This window comes from Calonectris borealis, unplaced genomic scaffold (assembly GCF_964195595.1).
Source record: "Calonectris borealis unplaced genomic scaffold, bCalBor7.hap1.2 HAP1_SCAFFOLD_49, whole genome shotgun sequence".
In the NCBI taxonomy this organism is placed as follows: Eukaryota; Metazoa; Chordata; class Aves; order Procellariiformes; family Procellariidae; genus Calonectris; species Calonectris borealis.
The window spans coordinates 1,167,898-1,178,506 of record NW_027441458.1 but is presented as its reverse complement, the minus strand read 5'-3'; the positions used below and the strand labels follow the sequence as shown (position 1 = coordinate 1,178,506).

The window sequence follows — 10,609 nt, the reverse complement described above, 5'->3', positions numbered from 1 at the left end:
TTCTCTGCTACTGTACGTAGAGAGGAGAAGGGAGAGTTCCAAGGCAAGAACCAGCTGTTCTGCAGGAATTTTAGCAGCATCAGTGCAATGAATGGCTTTTAAAAATAAGCATAAAACTGTACAGAAAAATGGTTCAAAGACATGAAAGGAGTATGGAATGTTTCAGTTTATGATGTATTTGTCACGAATGAGTGGTTTTAAGGCCGCGTAAAGAATCACTGGCAAAGGTATTGGCAAAGGGTGATTTTAATAGAAATTTATAGAAATGTGACTTCACAGAATGCGATGGCAATGTTCACTCTCATTACATGGATTAAGTATACACAGGGAAAAATCGTTTCAGAATTGTCTTGGAGTGATTTGTACAGAGACTGAGGATAAAAGGGTCAGGGGGACCCTCCCGTTGAGTCACGAGGTTCAGAGAAGATCAAACTGGACCCAATCTTAGTCTCAGACTTGGACAACGGTTTATGGACAGTTACAAAAGGAATAAGGAGGCCCTTCCGTTGAATCACGAGGTTCAGAGTAGACCCCCTTGCTCTCTAAACTCCTTCTCAGAGAGGAGTCTAGGTGTGGCCTACGATCTACCCTTAGTCTCGGACCTGGGCAACGGTTTATGACTAAGGGTTAAGGGTGTTTAGCAGCAAGTGTGTGTGGGATTTTCTGCAATTAAGTAAAATGACTGAACGATGTTACAACGTGGTAGATAAGGATTTGGCAAAGTCTAGTGATTAAGCTGAATTATGACTTATGGAAAAGTTACGGTTTGGCAAAATCCAGTAATTAAGCTGAGTTATGACTTTCGGAAAAGTTGTGTACAAAGAATAAGGAGCTTGGCGATAAGTAGGAAACAATAAATAAGGAATAGAATATCATTAAAGAAGGTGGAACGTAATTTGGAGGAACATTTTGCTAATTACAGAGCTTGTAATTTGTTTATAATATAATCTGGCTTTATCTTGTATTCTGTTTTAAGATCCTGTTTATCTGTAATTGTGCTTTGGACAAAGACCAAAAATGTACTCGAAGGTCGCGAGTTGATTATAAATACTTTGCTAACAAGCAAATAAAGACAGACATGATTCCTGCTTCATATTGAAGAAGTCTCTGTCTCGCGTCGTTATGCAACAATTGGTGACCCCGACGTGATTCGACGTTGGAGAATGAAAACTGTACTATGAATATTTTGAGTCAGCCTTAGTCATAAGACGGCTGGGATAACGACGGGCGCCGCTGGAAACTGACTGGTACCAGGTGAGCGGCTTGCTTCATAATGGGATCTACTGTATCAGTAGAAGTGAAAGCTGTTTTAGCTATATTGTTATCTCTGGCAGAGAAGCATGAAATAGCTCTGAAGGAAAAGGGAGCTTTGGACTTGTTGCAATGGGGACAGAGAAGGAACATTTTAACAACGATGGATGAGGTTTTTAAGGAAGACTGCTGGCAGGCTTTAGGAAAGGATCTATGGGAATCCGTGCAAGTTGGAAATAAGGAAGCAGTAACCCTTAGTCATGTATGGTATTTAATAAATCAGTTGATGAAAAAGACTCGCGTTGAGTCTGAAATTATGGAGGCTGCAGAACGAGCATTAGGATATTCATTCCGAGAAAAAGCCAAAAAGAGTGAGCAGGCTTCTATTTCTTCACCTGATCCTGTGGTTCTGCCAGCAAATGTAAGAGATGCTAAGTCTATTTTTGAAATCCCATTGCCGCCTGATTATTTTTCCCCTGAAGAAACTGGTGCAGAGGCGGGTATGGAGTCTGCAGCCCTTACTGCACCTCCAATCAGTGAAGATGAAATAATGGAGCAAGAAAATTCGCCGTTAGAGGAACTCCGGCAGATAAAGCGTGAGGAGGAGGAATTAAAAAGGCAAGCTTCTGCATTACAGTTAGAAGGTGATAGGCAAAAAATTGCTCTCGGGCAGTTGGGTACGAGGCTGCAGGAGGTGATGAGACAACAATCAGGACTGTTACAGAATCTATATCAACAACTGCAACGACAATCAGTAACAGGTTTTAAGAGTACAAGTATGCAAGACGAAAAAACGCAGACTGTGGACGCTGGTCAGAAATGGCATGGAATAATACGGGATGCAGCTATTGAAGGCGAATTCTTAGGTCCATTAAAGGCTTTTCCTGTGCACCTTCATCATAACGCTGCAGGAGCGGAGGTGCGAGAATGGCAGCAGTTCGATTGGCAGTTATTAGATCGACTGCAAAAAGCAATAATGCAATATGGTTTGGATAATACATATGTAAGAAACTTGATTGATGTGGTATTTTCGCAAAATATTCTCACCCCTTTTGATATAGAAACGTTGGTATCGTTAATTTTGTCACCCATGCAAAAATTAGTTTTTAAAGATGATTGGAGAAAACGTTGTGAACTTGCAGTAATGAAAAATTTGGACTTGCAAGATGGGGACCCATTGAAATTTGCGACAATCGATATGTTGATGGGACAAGGAGCTTTTGTGCATCCTAGGGCACAAGCTCGGTTAGATCGACGAATATTACAGCAATCTCAATCTCTTGCTGCCGTCACATTAAAAGCACTACAGGTTTCTGCGACCGCATCCCCACCTTATGTTAAAATACTGCAACTGCCATCGGAATCTTTTTCTACATTTTTGGATAGGTTAAGAACTGCAATAGAGAAATCACCAAACTTATCGACCGAAGCAAAGTCAGCTGTAATGCTTGATCTGGCTGTACAAAATGCTAATGATGTGTGTAAACGAATACTTTCAACGTTACCAAAAACGGCTGGGCTAGTACAAATGATGGAAGCCTGTGCTAGGGCAGATCTAGTAGCAGAACAAGATAGGGCTGTAGTATATGCCCAGGCACAAGCTAAAGCTTTGGCCGCTGCCCTTCAACCTGTTTTACAACCTAGAAATACTCGGCAACGCTTGGGAATTTGTTTTTTATGTGGACAAAAAGGACATTTTAAAAAGACTTGTCCCAAGAAATCTCAAAATAATTCAGGAAGCAAATATTGTACGCGGTGTCAGCGACAAGGACATGTTGTAGAGGAATGCCGTGCGCGATTTACTAAACAGGGGCAGCTTTTGCAGTCGGGAAACATGATAATGAGCGCCAGCCAGAGGGGCGCTATGACACTAAATACCTCCAAGAAAAACCAGCGGATTCCCTATGCTTGGGTACCCAGTTCAATGGATGCTTGGACCGTCTCCGGGGGAAAACTGCCGGAAGTGCCGGAGTAGATATTAGGGTTGCTAATACTGTTCAATTATTAAATGATATGGTACAGGTGGTAGATTCTACGGAAAAGGGACCGCTGGGATATGGGCTCAGTGCTTTGATAATTGGACGATCATCTGCTTCTCGTTTGGGAATTTTTGTTCTCCCAGGTCTTATTGATTCAGATTATACCGGGACAATTAAGATTATGATTAAAGCATTGTATCCACCCATAACGATAGAAAAAGGAACAGAAATAGCACAGTTAATTCCATTCCAGGCAATGGTGCCCAATAAGGAAGAAAGAATAAGAGGGGCAAGTGGATTTGGATCAACTAATGATCCTTCTGTATATTTTTCTATACCTATCCTGAAAAACAGACCTACAATTGAAGTAGAACTTAAGCAAAATGATGGTTTTACTTTTACATTGTTGATGTTATTAGATACAGGTGCTGATATTACAATTGTTCCAAAAAAGGTATGGCCAACTACTTGGCCTCTACAAGAAATTAGTGCCATGATTCAAGGAATAGGAGGAAAACAATCTACAATGCTTAGTACTCAGTATGTGACTATGTGTAAGACAAATGAACCCCACCTATCTGCAAAAGTCCGACCTTATGTTATGCAAACAGAAATCGCATTGCTAGGCAGGGACTGTTTAATGCAATGGGGAGTTGTGTTACAGACATCGCCTTTTACTTAGCGGTCACTGCACAGCGACAGTTGACGGACCCAATACCTTTAAAATGGAAGCAAACTGCTCCTGTTTGGGTAGAGCAGTGGCCGCTAACACTTGAGAAACTGTCGCATTTGCAGACCTTGGTAGAGGAACAGTTGAAATTAGGTCATTTAGAGGAATCATTTAGTCCATGGAATACTCCTGTTTTTGTTATAAAAAAGAAATCAGGAAAATGGCGACTTTTACAGGATTTAAGAGCTGTTAATGCTGTCATGGAAACAATGGGGCCTTTGCAGCCTGGTCTACCAACTCCAACTATGCTTCCTGCTCAATGGGAAATTTTAGTAATTGATTTAAAAGATTGTTTTTTCACGATACCATTGGCTGAACAAGATAAAGAAAAATTTGCCTTTTCGGTGCCAACTATAAATAAACAAGCACCTTATAAACGATATCAGTGGCGAGTATTGCCGCAAGGAATGAAAAACTCTCCTACCATTTGTCAGTATTACGTAGCTGCCGCTTTACAACCCATTCGTTTTACTTTTCCGAATTGTATTATTTATCATTATATGGATGATATTCTTTGTGCAGCGGAAAACCTTGATTCTAATTTTATCGATTTCCTTCATCAGGCATTAAATGCCGCTGGTTTAATAGTGGCGCCTGATAAAATTCAAAAACATTCACCTTATTCTTATTTAGGATTTAAAGTTACACAATTACAGGTTAAGCCTCAAAAACTTGTGATTAATCTCAATATTTCTACATTACAAGATGTTCAAAAGGTATTAGGAGATATTCAATGGCTTCGCTCCTATTGTGGAATTTCCAATGAGGATATTGCTCCATTGGTGCACCTGCTGAAAGGAGGAGGGGGGGCGAATGCCCCCCGAAAACTTGACAAATTGCAGCAGAACGCTCTTAAAACTATTGCTAATAAAATTACGCGAGGATATGCGAATCGCATTGTTCAAAATATACCCCTTTTTGTAGCAATACTCAACACTGAAAAATATTTAGCTGCCTTAATTTTTCAATGGCTTCCACACCAGTTGGACCCTATGAATGTTATCGAATGGAAATATCCGTCTATAACACAAAAACAAACAATTATTCCACGGATTGTAGCGATATCTAACTTAATTTATTCTACTCGTCAAAGGGTCATAGACATAAGTGGGATTGACCCTCAAGTCATTTATTTACCGTACACAGATATGCAGATACAACAAATGTTTCAAACCATAACTGAATTCGCACTAGCTACTTACGACTTTAAGGGAATTTTGTCTAATCATTATCCGAAACACCGGTTGTTTTCCACAACACTTTGCTTGGAGCCAGACGTAATGTTATCTGTTACCCCTGTAGCTGGTCTTACTGTTTATACAGACGCTAGTTCCAGAACAGGAAAAACAGGAACTTCAAATCAGGCCTCCAGTATTGTGGTATGACGCCCGAACTAATCAATGGCGGGGACCTGCTGAACTATTAACCTGGGGAAGAGGGTATGCTTGTGTTTTAACAGATATTGGACCTAAATGGTTGCCTGCAAAATGGATTCGACCTACAGTTGCTGCCTTATCCTCTTTGCAAGCTTCTTGACCCTTGGAAGAGCTCATGCAGTACCAGTGGAATTGGCTGAAATGCAGAATCAGGACAATGTTTGGATAAGATGGGCTCAAGCGACAGACACGAATGACTTCTGTCTTTCATTAAAGCAAGTAGGAAATTCATTCCGGACCTGCTTGATCGGGTTTGCTTATGTGAATATATCAGATTTTACTGACTGGATCCAGGGGTCTGTAAATATGTCAATTATACAGCAAATGTCTAATGTTATGAGCTGGGCAATTAATACTACAGTTAATGCATTCTTAATTAAGAATTTGAAGAAGGCAATGTTGCCTCCTCAAGAGTTAGATTTGCTTGGAACATTTCCCAACAATGGATGTGTCAAATTTAGTTCCCTGAGTAATAATGATCTGCCCACCAATGTTTCACCTCAACAATTACAATATCTAAATGAGAGTTTTTGCAATCATACGATGCAAGATATACCTTATAACCGAACCAAAGCATACGCTTTGCCTCCTGGGTATTTTTTGATCTGTGGAGATAGAGCTTGGCCCGGGGTTCCCCCATTGTCATTTGGAGGGCCATGTATGATCGGAAAATTGACGTTATTGTTGCCAAAGAAACAACATTTGCAGCAATTGCAGATGTTATACCAAGCACAGGGACAGAGTGGTCATAGACAAAAGCGATCTACCACACCGTTATTGGAGAATTGTACAGATGATGTCCTAATTTGGGGACAGTCTACTCTGACGACAATGTCCTTATTCTTGCCTCCCTTGGCCTTAATGCATTTGGGAAAGGTAGCAAGGAACTTAATGTGTTGGTCAGGAAAACAATTCAATCGCACTTCTTTAATTCTTTATGATATGGCCACAGAATTCGACAGTATTCGAAAGGCAACCTTGCAAAATAGGGCGGCAATTGACTTTTTGCTTTTAGCCCATGGTCATGGTTGTGAAGAGTTTGCTGGGATGTGTTGTTTTAATTTGACGGACAAATCTCAATCTATACAGAGTAAATTAAGAGAACTCCAGGATGGATTGGGGAAGTTAATGGAAGAAAGAAATCCTTTTGATAATTGGCTAGTTTCCCTTAATGTCGGATCGTGGTGGAGAATGATTTTGAAGTGGGTATTGATGATAATTTTAATTGTCGTAATTGTACTCATTATTTTCCCATGTTTGATTCAGTGTGCTATGGGAATATTACAGAATATAGCAAATAGAGCCTTTATAAAACAAAAAAGGGGAGTTGTGGGATTTTCTGCAATTAAGTAAAATGACTGAACGATGTTACAACGTGGTAGATAAGGATTTGGCAAAGTCTAGTGATTAAGCTGAACTATGACTTATGGAAAAGTTACGGTTTGGCAAAATCCAGTAATTAAGCTGAGTTATGACTTTCGGAAAAGTTGTGTACAAAGAATAAGGAGCTTGGCGATAAGTAGGAAACAATAAATAAGGAATAGAATATCATTAAAGAAGGTGGAACGTAATTTGGAGGAACATTTTGCTAATTACAGAGCTTGTAATTTGTTTATAATATAATCTGGCTTTATCTTGTATTCTGTTTTAAGATCCTGTTTATCTGTAATTGTGCTTTGGACAAAGACCAAAAATGTACTCGAAGGTCGCGAGTTGATTATAAATACTTTGCTAACAAGCAAATAAAGACAGACATGATTCCTGCTTCATATTGAAGAAGTCTCTGTCTCGCGTCGTTATGCAACAAGTGTGTTCAGCAGTGCCTAAACATTAATCAATTTGACAGCTGTACAAAGAGTTAGTCAAGTTCCTACAAATACTAAAACAACTTAACCACAGATTATACTTGTTAGTAATTGTAAATGCACAAAAAGAATTAGGTCAATCAATACGTATATATATATGCAGATGAATATGGTACCAAAGCTGATCTCTTCTGATGCACAACATGCCAGTTGCAAGGTTGTACGTTAGGTACAAAGAGAGGAAACCTGCTCCGAAGGAGATGACGTAACTTACTGAAGGAGGAGAGGTGTTTATTCCAGATAAAGCAATACAGAGTTTTAGATATGGCTGTTACAAAATTTTCGATAAGCAACATCCGATTCCGACCTCCCCTGCAGCAAGATTTTAGAGGTTGTTTCTCTTTTCTGAGTGCCACTAGAGAAGAGTGACAGATATAGTTCAGTGCCATGGAGGGAATCTTCATAGCACTGGGGGTGTTTTTGTAGAAAAATTGATATTTGCCAATTTGTTTAGATTTCTGAAAGTCATATGGTTTAGTTTTCGGTAGTGCTGTGAGGAGCAGGGAGTTGGACTCCATGATCCTTATGGGTGCCTTCCAACTTGAGATATACTAGGATTGTAGGATTGTGGGTGCCATGGAAAGGCATTTAAAGGACAATGCAATCATCAGGCACAGTCAGCATGGGTTCACAAAGGGAAGGTCCTGTTTAACCAATCCAATATCCTTCTATGATAAGGTCACCTGCCTCGTGGATGAAGGGAAGGCGGTGGATGTCGTTTTTCTGGATGTCGGAAAGGCTTTTGATACCGTCCCTCACAGCATCCTTCTGGGCAAGTTGTCCAGCCGTGACATGAGGGGGTTCCCGGAGCACTCACGGGTGAAGAACTGGCTGGATGGCAGGGCTCAAAGTGTCGCAGTGAACAGGGCTGCATCTGGCTGGCAGCTGCTCACCAGTGGTGTTCCTCAGGGCTCCATCCTGGGGCCGTTATATACATTTATCAATGTTTAATGTATTTCTCAATGACCTGGAGGCAGGAGTGGAATCCGTTGTTAGCAAGTTTGCTGATGATCCCAAACTGGGAGGTGCTGTTGACTCTCTCGAGGGACGAGAGGCCTTGCTGAGGGATCCGGCTAGGTTGGAACATTGAGCAGTCATCATGAAGGGCATGACATTCAACGAGTCCAATTGCCGGGATCTGCACCCGGGACGGAGTAACGCTCCGGACACAAATACAGACTGGGAGAGGAGTGGCTGGAGAGCAGCCCTGCAGAAAGGGGCCTGGGGGTGCTGGTTGGCAGCAGGCTCCATGTGAGTCTCAGCCTGGGCTTGCCCCACAGCAGTGCCTGCTGCAGGGTGCTGCAGAGCTCTGGGCACTCCCACCACAGCCCCAGCCTCTCGGAAGGACACAGAAGTTCCTGGGGGTGGGGAGGGGCTCTCATCCTCCCCATCACTCCCAGTGCTCAAGGCCAGCAATGGCCCAAGGAATTGGTTCCGTCACTCTTGGGGTGCTGTTGTGTCCTTTCCAGAAGAGCCCCCAGACAGCCGGTGCCACGCCCACCCCCAGGTCCAGTGGCACAGGAGCTGCCCCAAGCTGGTGAACAGAAAAACCTCTTTCTCCTGCTTCTTGCCTTCTTTCTGACCCATGCGTGGTGCTCCACTCTTCTCCAGGGAAAGCCCTGCTCCACAGAGAGCCTTTCCCCAGGGGAGTGTGTCCGTGCTGGCCTGGCCAGTTGTTGCTGGCTCCCTCCCCTGAGGTGCCCACAGGGCCCGGAGCTGGTGCTGCTGCTCTGCAGAGCTGCCCTGGCACCATGGGCTGACTCCATCCTGGCCATGATGGTGCGGGAGTGAAGCAGATGTGGCCAGACTGGCATCACTGCCCCTGACAGGTTTCTCCCATGGCCTGGGGCTGTGATACTCCGAGAAATCACAGGGCCTTTCAGCTCTTTCAGGATGTGTTCAGGTGTGTCACTGGATCCAGCCCATGGCTCCTCACTGAAGATGATGTGAATCACTCTTCAAGCTGCCTTCCTCGTGCCTGCTGTGTCTCCGCTGCCTCTCTGGCATTGCAGAGCCCCATTGGGCTGTGCATCCTTCAGGTTAGCCCTTTTCCATTGGGTGACTCCACTTTTGGGGATGTTTTGGAAACCTCCATTCCCTTTCCACCCCGAGGCACCCAGAGATGCCCTGTGCTCTCCTGGTGGGTTCAGATCCCCTGTCAGAAGGTCGGGCATCTTTGACCAGCCCTGCCATATGTGAGAGAGCCTCAAGCAGATGCCTTTTGACCGTCCAGGATCTCCATGGCATTGGGCACCAGTAAAGTGAAGGCTCACCCCAGCCCTCATTCCCTCACACATCAAGCCATGCCCTTGTCCCCCTAAGCCAATGCAGCACCCAAGCCCAACAGCAGGGCCTTTTAGCCTGCAATTCCCTGAGCGTATTCTGCACTCCACTGTGGAAAGAAGAGCCCAAGCTGCACACGCTGCACGCAGGCAATCCCCTTTATTTACAGACATGCCACAAAGGAGGCCAGCATTGGCGCAGTGATAGACTCATGGAGAGAAGGCCTTTGGGCCAGACAGACTGGCTTCAGCCTGTTGAGAAGGACGATGAAAGCAAACATTTCCGAACAAACACAATTATAACCAGTACAATGCCCAAAGGACACAAGTTGCCTGAGATCACTTGGAGAAACCTTGTGAAGAGAGATGGGCAGCTTATTGCTGCTGAAATACTATGGATTGAATCAGGTTCATCAGGCCATTCTTGAGTTCCTTGTTCCTCATGCTGTAGATGAGGGGGTTGACTGCTGGAGGTACCACTGAGTACAGAATTGTCACCACGAGATCCAAGGATGGGGAGGAAATGGAGGGGGGCTTCAGGTGAGCAAACATAACAGTGCTGACAAACAGGGAGACCACAGCCAGGTGAGGGATGCACGTGGAAAAGGCTTTGTACCGCCCCTGCTCAGAGGGTATCCTCAACACAGCCCTGAAGATCTGCACATAGGACAGCACGATGAACACAAAACAACCAAAAACGAAACAGGCACTAAGCACAATGACCCCAACTTCCCTGAGGTAGGTGTCTGAGCAGGAGAGCTTGAGGAGTGGGGGGATTTCACAGAAGAACTGGTCCACAGCATTGCCCTTGCAGAGGGGCAGTGAAAATGTATTGGCAGTGTGCAGCAGAGCAGTGAGAAACCCATTGCCCCAGGCAGCTGCTGCCATGTGGACACAAGCTCTGCTGCCCAGGAGGGTCCCGTAGTGCAGAGGTTGGCATATTGCAACATAGCGGTCATAGGCCATGACGGTGAGAAGATAATACTCTGCCATGACCATTAAGGCAAAGAGAAAGAGCTGTGCAGCACATCCTGAGTAGGAGATGGCCCTGGTATCCCAGAGGGAA

At 43.8% G+C, this 10,609-nt stretch overlaps 1 long non-coding RNA gene across 1 annotated transcript; it reads left to right on the top strand.

Annotated features, from left to right (window-relative positions):
* The first annotated feature begins 658 nt into the window (after positions 1–658).
* On the top strand, positions 659–7,165 carry LOC142076398 (uncharacterized). The gene is made up of 2 exons (XR_012671185.1): positions 659–1,254; positions 5,420–7,165. It is a non-coding gene; the product is annotated as an uncharacterized LOC142076398 (long non-coding RNA).
* Positions 7,166–10,609: the final 3,444 nt, after the last annotated feature.